This window comes from Gossypium raimondii, chromosome 3 (assembly GCF_025698545.1).
Source record: "Gossypium raimondii isolate GPD5lz chromosome 3, ASM2569854v1, whole genome shotgun sequence".
In the NCBI taxonomy this organism is placed as follows: domain Eukaryota; kingdom Viridiplantae; phylum Streptophyta; class Magnoliopsida; order Malvales; family Malvaceae; genus Gossypium; species Gossypium raimondii.
In genome coordinates, this window is record NC_068567.1 from 46571951 (window position 1) to 46584314 (window position 12364).

Here is a 12364-nt window from a genome sequence, read left to right on the forward strand (position 1 = left end):
AATAGGTGGAACAATGACACGAGTCATGTGGGTATATCGAACGAGCTTGAAGATATCCAGTTATTGTTAGATCAACGGTTAGAAACTGAGGTTAGTTTTTGAAAATTTCAATTATATAATAATTAAGAATTTGAAATTTAATATTAGATACGTAATATAATTTATAATTTCGTACTGTATTTTAAATAGATGTCATACTTTGATCTGAAAATTCAAGAATGCATTCCGGTCAATTTTTTTACGAATCACAATATATGGCATGTCAAAGTCTCATTTATAGTTTTTTGCAACGGTTGAGATGCATGAATATGATCAAGTGATACAACAGTTTCAGTTTGTGCAAAATATTCCGCACTTATCCTAGAAGCTCGATAAACTTCACAAGATTGACTTGCGGGGGAGAATCGATAAAGAATTGCCTAAATTCCATGCCAAGTATATCTACATTTGGGAACATAGGTATGATTTCATACCTATGTGTGAACCAATTGTCCAACTGGATTTGGGATGTCTTCAGATTGCATGACATGGTTTAGGCTTCAATGTAAGCCATATCTATTGCCGAAGGAGGAAAGGGGTACACAAATTTATCGTAGAAGGCTAACACGATCCCATATGAGGCCATGATCGGGAGTACATGCGTCAAGTTCATCAGCACTAGCTCCAACGCCAAATTCTATACCGATGGGTGCACCATTTCTCGGTCCGTATGGTTCATATTTAACTGGTGTTTTTACTAACCCCATGTTTCTCACACAAGCACCACATTATGCACCATCATACCATGCATCAACACATTTTCCACAAATATTTTTTACACCATCTCCATCCACAAGAGCATATTACACGTCACTGCCATCAACAACACCAATGTATCTGCCATTGCCTACAATTCTAGCATTCCATGCACAATCAGGTTATTCGAAACCATATACTTCTTCGTCAATAGTGTCACAAACACCTCCAAAATTATTGTTCTTCAGAGGTGGGTCATCTTCGCAACCACATATTAATACAACTGACAATATGCAATGAGAACCTAAAATACAAATACAGTCTAGCATGTTAGAACAAGATGAAGTTGAAGATGGTGATCAAGATCAAGATAGAGATGGAGATGAAGATGAAGAGCTGGAACCCCAACCATGAAGAAATCTTCTTCATAACCGACACCCACCGAGTTGTGGCACACATTTGCCTTGACGATGAAGATGATTTTTTATTTTAAATTTTTATCATGCACATCATCATTTAGTTTGTTAACTTTTAATTTGTATTGTATTGAAATTTTGCATCAATAATATACTTATATTTATCAAAAAAATAAATCAATTGTATTGTATTGTATTGTATTGTATTGTATTGTATTGTATTTTACATCAACAATCTACTTATTTACAATTTATCAAAAAAGTGAATAAATTGTTTTTTTTTTGCATGTTTATAAATAAATAAATAAATTTCTTAATTCAATCCTTGCTTCAATGTTGCCCCCAAATGTGGACATATTGTCTTATTATGTCTTGGGTTCCTACAATAACCGCATAACCTCGATTGGTCTATCTTTTCCCGAATATCCATATTGTTGTGCATCTGGCTAGATTTCAGTCGACCTTTTGGCTTGCGACGCAACTCAATATTCAGTAGCAATTCAAATGGAGCGCTCAAAACAAATTTTCATTTGGGACCAGTGGGAATTCAGACTTCCATAATTTATATATCCGTTTTAGTTTGTACACTTCATCAACATACCTTAAGCAATCCAAATTTTCCAAGGCACATACAGCAATTGCATGTACGCATGGAAAACGAAGTGCTTGAAATCTCCTATAGCCGCAAGCCCTTTATCTTAAGTATACATGGTACGATCCCATGATAATACCCTTATCAGGTCTATGAAACTCCGTAACCTAAAATATTTCATTTGGACGCGAGTGACACACTACAAACATAGTGTCTACCCTTTATCTGTCCAACAAATTTTTCTGCCCGTTTTAGGAAAAAGGATGATAAGCGAAAACATGTTTCTTTAACTATTGATGTTATTGGAAAATGATGCGTCCCCTTCAATATGGAATTTATGCATTTCGCTAGGTTCACTATCATAAGTAAATCGTAGTTTACACCGGTTGAGAGAGTGAGGTCGGGAGATAAGAGAGTATAAACAATCGATTAATTATTTAGAAGCCGGGAGGTAATAATTAGTTAATTGGTAGCTAATCCACCTTAAACACCTAATATGAAGTTAAGCACAAACCCTAAAATGAGTTAATCTTCCTGATTGGTTTATTGATTTTTGTCATTTGTTTATTTTTCTTGTTTATTTATTTTAGTTATTTAAATTCTCTCAATTATCTATTTTATGATTTGTCTTAATATAGGAATTAATTATCACTACTTAGACTTATTATTGTAAATTTTTTTATATATTTATTTCATCCTCCATTGGGTACGATCATTGGAATACTTCCAAGTATTTCATTGTAAACAATACTATATTACAATTCAACCCATGCACTTGCGGAATGTTTTCTTGTTCAACAATTGCAAAAGCTATTGGTAGAAATTTTTTATTAGCATCCTGTGCAACAGCCAACAACAAGTGATGCTTATATCTCTCGTACATTAATGTGTCGTCAATTTGGACTAATGGCTTACAATATCAGAATGTTTCAATAAATGCTTGAATTACAAGAAAGATGATGTTAAATTATTTTCCCTTGGACCATTCGATTTCCATAATACGTAAGTTCCTTTGAAGATTGATGACGATACCTAGGACGTACTGATTTAATACCTTCAACCATTGCCACATATCATTATATGATTTATCCTACCTGTTATGCATCTTTTTTATTGCCTACTGTTTTACAACCTATGCCTTGTAGTACAACACGGTGTAATCGTACTCATTACAGATATTAGCAATCAAAACCAACACGGGAATCTTACGATTCGCTTTCACCATAGGTAAGATAATGTCAAAGATCAGGTTATAATCCAATTTTGGATGATTGTCACATCACAAGTCTTAGAATTCTTATTTTGATTGGCTGACATTGTGGCGTAATATTGTAAGTTAGTTCGTCTAATCAACAAGATTAAACCGATTTTAGGCGGAATCTCCGACGAATTATTTCGCTTTGATTCGCCATTGTGGGGGCTTTCGCTTCTCTTGTGATGACGAACTCTTGTATTGGTGAGTTCACCCATGTGTAAACACGTTAGTGGTAGGTTCTTATATAAATGTGTTAATTGTTCAATATTTTAAACTGGGGTAAGTGGGAAACGTATCTATTATATGTCAAACTTTTAGTAAAGAATGTTTCGTTTAGCATGACACTTGTAGAACCTCGTTAATGGGGTTTAATTAGTGGAATCATTCGTGATTAGTGGAATCATATGTGCATGTAAAGTGATTAGGTAACCCATTATAGTGGAATTGCGAGGCTAATTTCTATATAAATAGGATGAAAGCTTAACAGAGAAGGACTTTGTTTTTTGTTTCTCTATTCATCCTTGTTTTTTCAAAAGAAACCTAGTGTGTTCTTCGCTGTGTGAAGAAGGTACATGCTTTTAGCTTGATTAGTAACTAATTTTTTCAAGCCAACTGTTGGTAAATCCTTGAGTTATTCTTGAGTTTAAATTTTGAGAAATGATAGGGTTATAGGAACCATTTATATAGGGTTTTACTAAAAGTCAAAGGGAAGGAAACTTCTTTCAGGTCAATAGTGCATGTTTCTGATTCAATTTTTTTACATTAAAGTTTATTTGTTTTTATACTTAATAGAGTGTTTAATCTTATCTAGCTGAAGAAACGAGAGAATGCCCTAGTACAAGAGGGAAAGAACCTGTAGAATAGGCAAAACACTTCTTGCTAATCTCTGGTAAGTTCCCTTCACTTGTGTTCCTATTAAATCCCAGTTAATTTCATGATAATAATAGTTCGTGAAGAACCTAAAAAGAGATCGGGAGTAGCCGTAAGGTCGGGTATAACTTAGGGACTTCAGAGAAAAACTGCAGTGAATCTAGATTTAAAGGTTTCAGCCAAAACCTATGTGATGCGAGCCAAAGAAGATACAGTGGCTCCAGATGTGATAGTTGGTAATTTTACTTTATTTGGCATTGGCATTCATGTATTGGTAGATCCGGGGTCAACCGTTTTGTATATTTGCGCTAAGTTTGTACATGACCTAGAGTTAGCCACAGTAGTCTTTGCACTTAAAATCTAGAGACATTATATTTATCGGGAAAAGTGCATGATTTACACAGATCACAAAAGCTTAAAGTACCTTCCAATTAAAAAGAAATTAATTTAAGGCAAAGAAGATGGATCAAGATACTCAAAGACTATGATTGCACAATTTAATACCACTCATGGAAAGAAAACATGGTAGCAAATGCCTTAAGTAGAAAAGAAAAAAATGGAACTAAGAGCAATGTTCGCAAGATTGAGCCTTTACAATGATGGAGGCATCCTAGTCGAATTACAAGTTAAACCGACCTTAGAGGAAGAAATAAAAACCAAACAACCCTTGGATATTGAGTTATTGCCACATATAAAAAGGGTGGAAGATAGATCGATAGAAGACTTCTTAATTGACGAGAGAGGATTCATTTGCTTTAGAAAAAGATTCTGTATACCAAACGGTCCAGAATTGAAATAGAAGATTCTTCGGTAAGCTTATAATAGCCCATATTTTATGCACCCCAGAGGTAATAAAATGTACCAAGACTTGAAAGAATTATATTGGTGACCAGGATTCAAAAGAGACTTGACAAACTTTGTGGCAAAGTGTTTAACGTGCCAAGAAGTAAAAACATAACATCAATTTCGTCAAGGACGCTATAACCAATCACAATTCCATAATGAAAGTGGGAAAGAATAACAATAGATTTCACAAGTGGGATACCTTTAACTCCCACTAAGAAGGACTCAATATGGGTGATTGTGGATCGACTCACCAAATCAGACCACTTTATTCCTGTTCGAACCGATTAACTTCTATCAAAATTAGCAAAGTTGTGTATTGCGAAAATTGTTAAACTACAAGGAGTACCAGTTTCAATTATATCAGATTGAGACCCTCGTTTAATTTCAAGGTTTTGAAAGAAACTACATGAAGTGTTGGGAACAAAACTTGATTTTAGCACAACATTCCACCCACAAACTGATGGATAATCTGAAAGAACTATTCAAATTCTGGAAGATCTATTAAGAAGTTGTGTCATTGAATCCCGAGGCATTTGGAAGGAATTTTTACCACTTGCTAAATTTTCTTACAACAACAACAGTTTCCAAGCAAGCATAAAGATGGCATTATACGGGGCACTATATGGGAGAAAATCCCGAACACCCTTATGTTGGATGAAATTGAAAGAAAGAAAAATAATGGGCCCTAAATTAGTATAAGAAATGAAGATAAAATTCATCTAATTCAAGAAAGATTAAAAATGACTTTAGATCGACAAAAGTCATATGCCGACCTAAAGAGAAATTATATTGAATTCAATGTCAGGGAACAAGTTTTCATAAAAGTCTCGCATTGGAAAAAAATTCTAAGGTTCGGTAGAAAAAGAAAACTAAGTCCTCATTTTATTGGACCTTATTGAGTGCAGAAGAAGATCGACCCAGTGGCTTGCCAACTTGAACTATCTCCTAAGTTAGATTGAATCCACAATGTGTTCCATGTGTCAATGTTACGACACTATCGTTCTAATCCTTCCCATATCGTTCCCGTTGATGAAATCGAGATCCGACCAAACTTATCTTTTGAAGAGGAATTGATTAGAATAATAGATGGAAATGTTAAAACTTTTAGAAACAAATTCCTCTAGTTAAGGTATTGTGGCAAAACCATGGAACCAAAGAAGCAACTTAGAAACTTGAGGAGTTGATTCCTCAACAATATCTTCATTTGTTCGAACAAGGTAAGTTAAAATTCAAGGACAAATTTATTTAATTGAGGGAGAATCGTCATATCCTAAAAGTAGGCCTAGAAGGAATAGGAATAAAATTTGGATTTTTATCTTTTTAAGCATAAAGTAAGAGAATTTAGAATGCCTTAAAAATTATTTTGATAAGAAAATTGACAAGAATGAGCTTAGTCGTTCAGTGGTAAAGCCTTAGCTTCCCTTTAGGTTTCAGGTTGAAAACCTCTTGTGCACATTTTAGCTAAAATATTTTATTTTCTTATTTTTAACTTAGAAAAGTGTCGAATTTTCAAACTAGGCTAGCTCAAAAATTATTTTTTAATTTAGTCTTTAATTTAAAATATCCCTAATTCTACATGAATTCCTAAAATCTATTTTAATTAGGGAAAGAAAGTTTTATAAATAGTCAATTTTTTCAAACCCTAAAATTTTTACCTAAGATAAATTTTCAAGAAAGACTCCCAAAGTTCTTCATTTTCTCCTCCATTATGGAACCAATTTTCAACCGAGCATTTCAAATATTTTCAAAATCATCCCTCTCCTCTCAGTAGATCATCGATCTCCTCTTCCAAACTAAGGTTTTTGTGTTTTCAAATTAGGTGTGGGATCTAAACTTAAATAATTGTGTATAATTAATTGATGAATTAGAAAGTAAGTAATCTATTATGTGAAACCTATTGTTTGAACCCCCTGTGAGGAATATATGTGCGATCTTTTAGTGTATAGGCGATCCCTTAGTGTATAGGTGAACCCTGCATGTTATTTATAAAAACCCTTAAAGTATGCAAACCCCCTATATGCGAACACCTATATGTGAACCCCAATAAGCGAACCCCCAGAATGTGAACTCCCTATAAGCGAACTCTTGTATGTGAGCCCATATATGTGAACCCGCCCATATGTGTGAACCCTTATATAAACTATTATCTATGTGAACCTATATGTTGAACCTTATAAGATTTAATATGCGATCCCTTAGTATATACATGTGAACCTTATCTATTATTACATGCGGACCCTATATGTTGATAAATATGAACTTATGTATTTATATATAACCGTACATGTTTAGTATGTGAAACAATATGTTTATATATGCAAACTGTACATGTTTATTATGTGAACCCCATATATGTGAATATGCAAACCCTACATATTGTAGCATGTGAATCCTATCTATTTCCACTAAGCAAACCTTACATGTTTTATATGTGAACCTATATGTATATTCATGTGAACCCTAGGATGAATGTACAAACCCTACATATTGTAGTATGCGAATCCTATCTATTTCTGCTATGTAAACCTTACATGTTTTATATGTGAACCCTATATGTATATTCATGTGAGCCTTAGGAGGAATGTACATGCGATCCTTATATGTTGTAACAAACAAGCCCCACTTATACAAACTCTATAGTATATATTTATGAAAACCCTAGTAGGAATGAACAAGCTTACCTTTCATACTGTAATATGCGAACCTTATATGTGCGAACCCTATTTGTACGAACCCTATATGTGTGAACCCTATATGTGTGAACCCTACTTGTGAACCTGTATGTAGGCATGTTATTTCTCACGTAGATACTATATATGTGAAATTGTTTTTAGCTCGCATAAAATTAATTGTATATTTGAAATTGATGTGAATGAAAGCATGAATACGTGCCATTAAATGATAGTATGAAAAATTAAATGTAGCATCGATTGATGATAAAAAACATAACATGCTAAGTATATGTGCATAATTACATGAAATTGGGTATGAAGGACAGAGGAGTTCTGTAGGAGAAAGTGGTAATTTAAGTCCACACTGAAAGTCAGTACTGCACAAAGTAGGCGCCAATGTCATCAAAACCAGATAAATCAATATGATAGTTCAAAAAACCATCAAAATTGGGCAACCTGAATGATAAGTTATTGTAGTAAAATACATCATCACAAATGGCAAGTGAACGGTCATCATTATTGGGAAATTCAGGATGGTCAGTTATTGACATGTGTTTTGGAGTGTCGAACAATGCTCGAGGGAGGATAGGATGGACGAGTGGGAATTTAAAACTTTAATTGCATTGCATTATGAAATTATTCTGTACATGCATTGATTTATTGAATGATCCCTACATCATGCTTAATTTGCTATATGTTAAAAGTTGAACGCTTTACCGTTTGTACGATTATATATAATGGTTTAAAATTAGACTCACACTTAGTTTTCATAAGCTCACTCCATCTTTTCTTACCTCTTAGGTAACACAAAAAACTAGGATGCGAAATGTGTCGGAGAAGCCTCAGACTAGCATCTCATTTTTTTATTTTAAAGTTTCCATTAAAATTTCCCTTAATAATTTTTGGGGTTTCTAATTATTAATTATTTCTTGCTTTTTATATCTTAGGTAAAGAATTGTTTAGCTTATTAATTCTAAACATGATACTTAATTAATACTTTGATAATTTCATGCTATTTGGTTTAAAAAACTATTATTCATAATAATGTTTTCCGCTGCTTTGCAAAAATACTTAAAGGTTTTGAAAAGTCTTTTAAGACCTTAATTGTTTTTCTCAAAACTTCACATTAATAAATTTTGTGATTGAATTGCTAAGTAAACCTGATTTAATTAATGAATGTTTTTCTTTAAAACAAAAGAGTGATTTTTCACACAATTCAACTAAAGCAAGAGGATGGCTGTACAGGATCACTTCGGTGATCAAATGTAACGCCTTTGACTTAGTCGAAACTCTTAGATCGGGTCAGGGGTGTTTTAAAAACCACCCAATATAACTTTTAAAAAATAAAAATAGAAAGGAAAAAAATGTTTAGATGATGAAAACATTAGAATATGTATATGTGTATTTTCAAACATCAAAATAGGGTTATAATCCATAAGACTGTCCACGTCTTTTAAAATATGAGATTTTTTTGGGCAAAAACTCTTTTTTTTTAAAGAAAAAATTGATATAAAAATAATATTTAAATTGATTCTAAGCTTAAATTTTAATTACATGCATATTGTGGAGAGTAATTGAACCATTAATAATATTTAAACTAAACTGTTTTGAGTGTAGGCTCGAACGATTCGAATCAAACCCAAAATCAGAAATAGTTTTCTTTACTTTCAGTGTGAAAACAAAATCACTTCTCAATAGAAACAGACATAATTGTTATTCAGAAAAATAGATTTAATACTTGAGAATAAACTCTCACTATTTTTAGGCGGGGTAACAATATCTTAGAGTTATTTTTATAGCCCTACCTATGTCATCTATTTAAAGGGAGAAGAAATTAAACCCTTGTTGAATTGTAGAAGTCTATTTCAAATAGAAAAACAAACTCCTAGTCTAACTAGAAGTATAAGGGGTGACAACCTTAGTTAATAATACTAGGGTTTGTCGTCCCTTCTTGTTAACATGAGGGACATTTGGGCTTCTCTCATGTTGGGTCCAATTACAGGTATTTTCTGAATTTTTAATCCAGTACTTTATAATTCGATCCACCCCACAATTTTTTTTCTATTTCTCAAAATAAACATCTCGATTAATTTCCCAATTAAATAATCTTATCAACCCAATTCTAATCCCATTAAAATCATGATGCCTTTACCATAAAAGAATCTATGAGAAAATATTTTAATATTTCTACATGCAACGGGTTTACTATGACCAAATGATTTATTTCCATTTTCAAATTTTATTTAATTCAAAAACCATAAATTTATTTCCAAGTCATTTTCATTTTGGAGAAAACCACATTCATTTCCAAATGTTTCCAATTCTCCATTCTCACTTTTCCATTTCCACCATTTCTATATATTTTTATTCATTTGATTCAACATTCAATTCATTTCTAGTTTCAACGAGCTAACGGAGGGACCAATTTGACATATGCGATTAGGGTTCAAATGATTTATGATTAAGTTTTAGCTTCTCTCCTATTAACTATAAACTTATTTAGTCACGAAGTCATTCCACTATAGTATCGTGACTGAGCTCTCCCCAACAACATACTATTACAAAAGCAACTCGATCATTGCTCGTCCAATGATCTAGTCATAAGTTTGTTACCCTCATAGGATATCCTTAATCTCTTTGAGATAAATCTATTCTCCCAATATGATCCTATTTTATCTCATGGTAACTATTATATCTTCTTTCATGAAAAGTAAATTTCTATAAAATAATAATCAAGTTATTCATCACAAAGTCGAACGACCCATGGCCATGTTTACTTTTCATCAACCATGTACTGGCAATGAGAGGATATCATTTGCCCATGTCTCGGGCTATGTATTCCACTATTGTGAATGACGCTACTTATTGTAGAAGTTGTATACCCAACACACCAGCTTTTGGTTCCTTATTTATTTGAACTCAGACTTTTACTTACATCAAAGTATACGAGTCATGCATACATAGTCTTCATCCATTCAGGATTTAGGTACGTCACAGATGAACATCACAAGTGAATAAATCCATAAACAGATTCAGGATCTATTCTTCTTGGGTCTAGTCTAATGTACTGTCAGTCTAATCAGTCACATATATGTCTCTATCTTTTGGGAGTCATCCTCTTGTGTCCAAGATAATGCATCTCCCTAATTGAACTTGATATACAAAATATTAGTCTTTCAATTGGTTTACTTATTTCTGATTAGACTAAGGACATGTTTAGGTTCATCTACTAATATAAGCTGTCTTTTCGTATTACGATTCAATTACATAATATCACTTAGTATTAGTTTAAATATTAGACAAATAGTGAGCCAATATTTTCTTCTATTTTGCTTTGCATTCAAAGACCACATGAGGAAAATTATACAAAGTGTATTAATGTTATCGATGAATTGTTTTATTAACAAGTTTACAAACGAATATGCTACACACAGGGAACTAGATCCAATAGAAGGTTGGTCATATAAGAAAATACTATATTTTCTTGAATATGGAACATCCTTAATTAGAAGATGAGAATGGATGATGGCGATTGGTAGCCAGAGGTGGCAAGAAGGGATGATGCCTAAATCATTATGATATGCTATATTTTTGGAAATGTGAGACAAGGAAGCGCAAAGAGGGTAGTTTTTTTTCCATTTTAGGGGTCCTATGAATGGCGAACGGATTGGAAAATATGGAGTAAAGAGGGGAATTTAGTATTGTGTATGTTGGAACCCATTTGGAAAGGAAATCTCATACTTTGAATTTTTAAAATTAAATTTGATATGGAAAGGTTTAACCCTTTTGATGGTGAATAATTGGATTGAATATGCTATCTTTTAGGATACACATTGTGATTTTTTTGAAAAGAGACGCTTAATTGGAAACTTAATTGGACTTTCACTTTTTCTTGTAATTAGATGGTCTGTTTTTGGAAAGTGTATTTTTTTATATACTATTTCTTCTTAATCTGTTATTTCATTGGTTTTAATTGGATAAGGGTGACATATTTGGAAATTCCTCTAATTTCTTGGTTATTTGGTCTTTTGATGATTTGGTTTCTTTATTTAAAATTACTTATTTTTCTTATTTAGCCTTTGTGCTAGTTACGTATAAGGGTACTTTCTCTTTTTATGCTTTGGTTTTGCTAAATCCTTTTTTTCTTTGCGCATTGCTATTATTCATTTTTCTTCTCCTTTCTCTATAGTTGATTTCCTACATAATATGTTTAGTAAGCTTTATTTCACAGAGGAAGAAGGCATTGTGGTAGAAAATGTTATCCAGGTGGTAGAAGCTTTGGTGAAAGGGGCAGACCTATGGGTGGCGAGAAAGCTTTTTGCTCCTAAAATGATCAACAATGAGGTGTTTTTTCGGGTTTTCAAAAATGTGTGGTGCACAAATAAACTTGTGGTTTTCTTTACACTTGGCACAAACATTTTTCTATTTAAGTTTGGAAAATGAATGATAAAGAGAAAATCTTTAAAGTGAGGTTGTGGAATTTTGATTCGTATATGCTAGTCCTTAAGGACTTTGAAGTTACTTTTGGTCCAAATTATTATAATTTCTCATTGGTGGCCTTTTGGGTGTGCATTTACGATGTATCAGTGGGATGGATGAACCCAAGAAATAGTTGTTCGAATTAGACAAGTATTGGGTGACATTGATGTGATCGGTTAGAATGAATCATGTGGGGGTTGTACAGAGTACATCTGTATGCGAGTACACATTGATATCACCAAGCCTCTTAGGCATGTGATTTTAATTAGACTGAAAGATGATGGGTCCAAACACTATGCTTTGGTCAGATATGAATGGTTAACAACATTTTGTTATAGGTGTGGTATAATTGGCCACTAGGTGGATTCTTGTGTGGTGCCAAAGGGCACTTGTGTTGAAAATGGTGAGGTTTTCCAATATTGAGATTAGATGCATGTCCCTCTATTCACAATATCTTTTAGGGTCATCTGTTACCAAATGAAACAAGGGGTAGAATTTT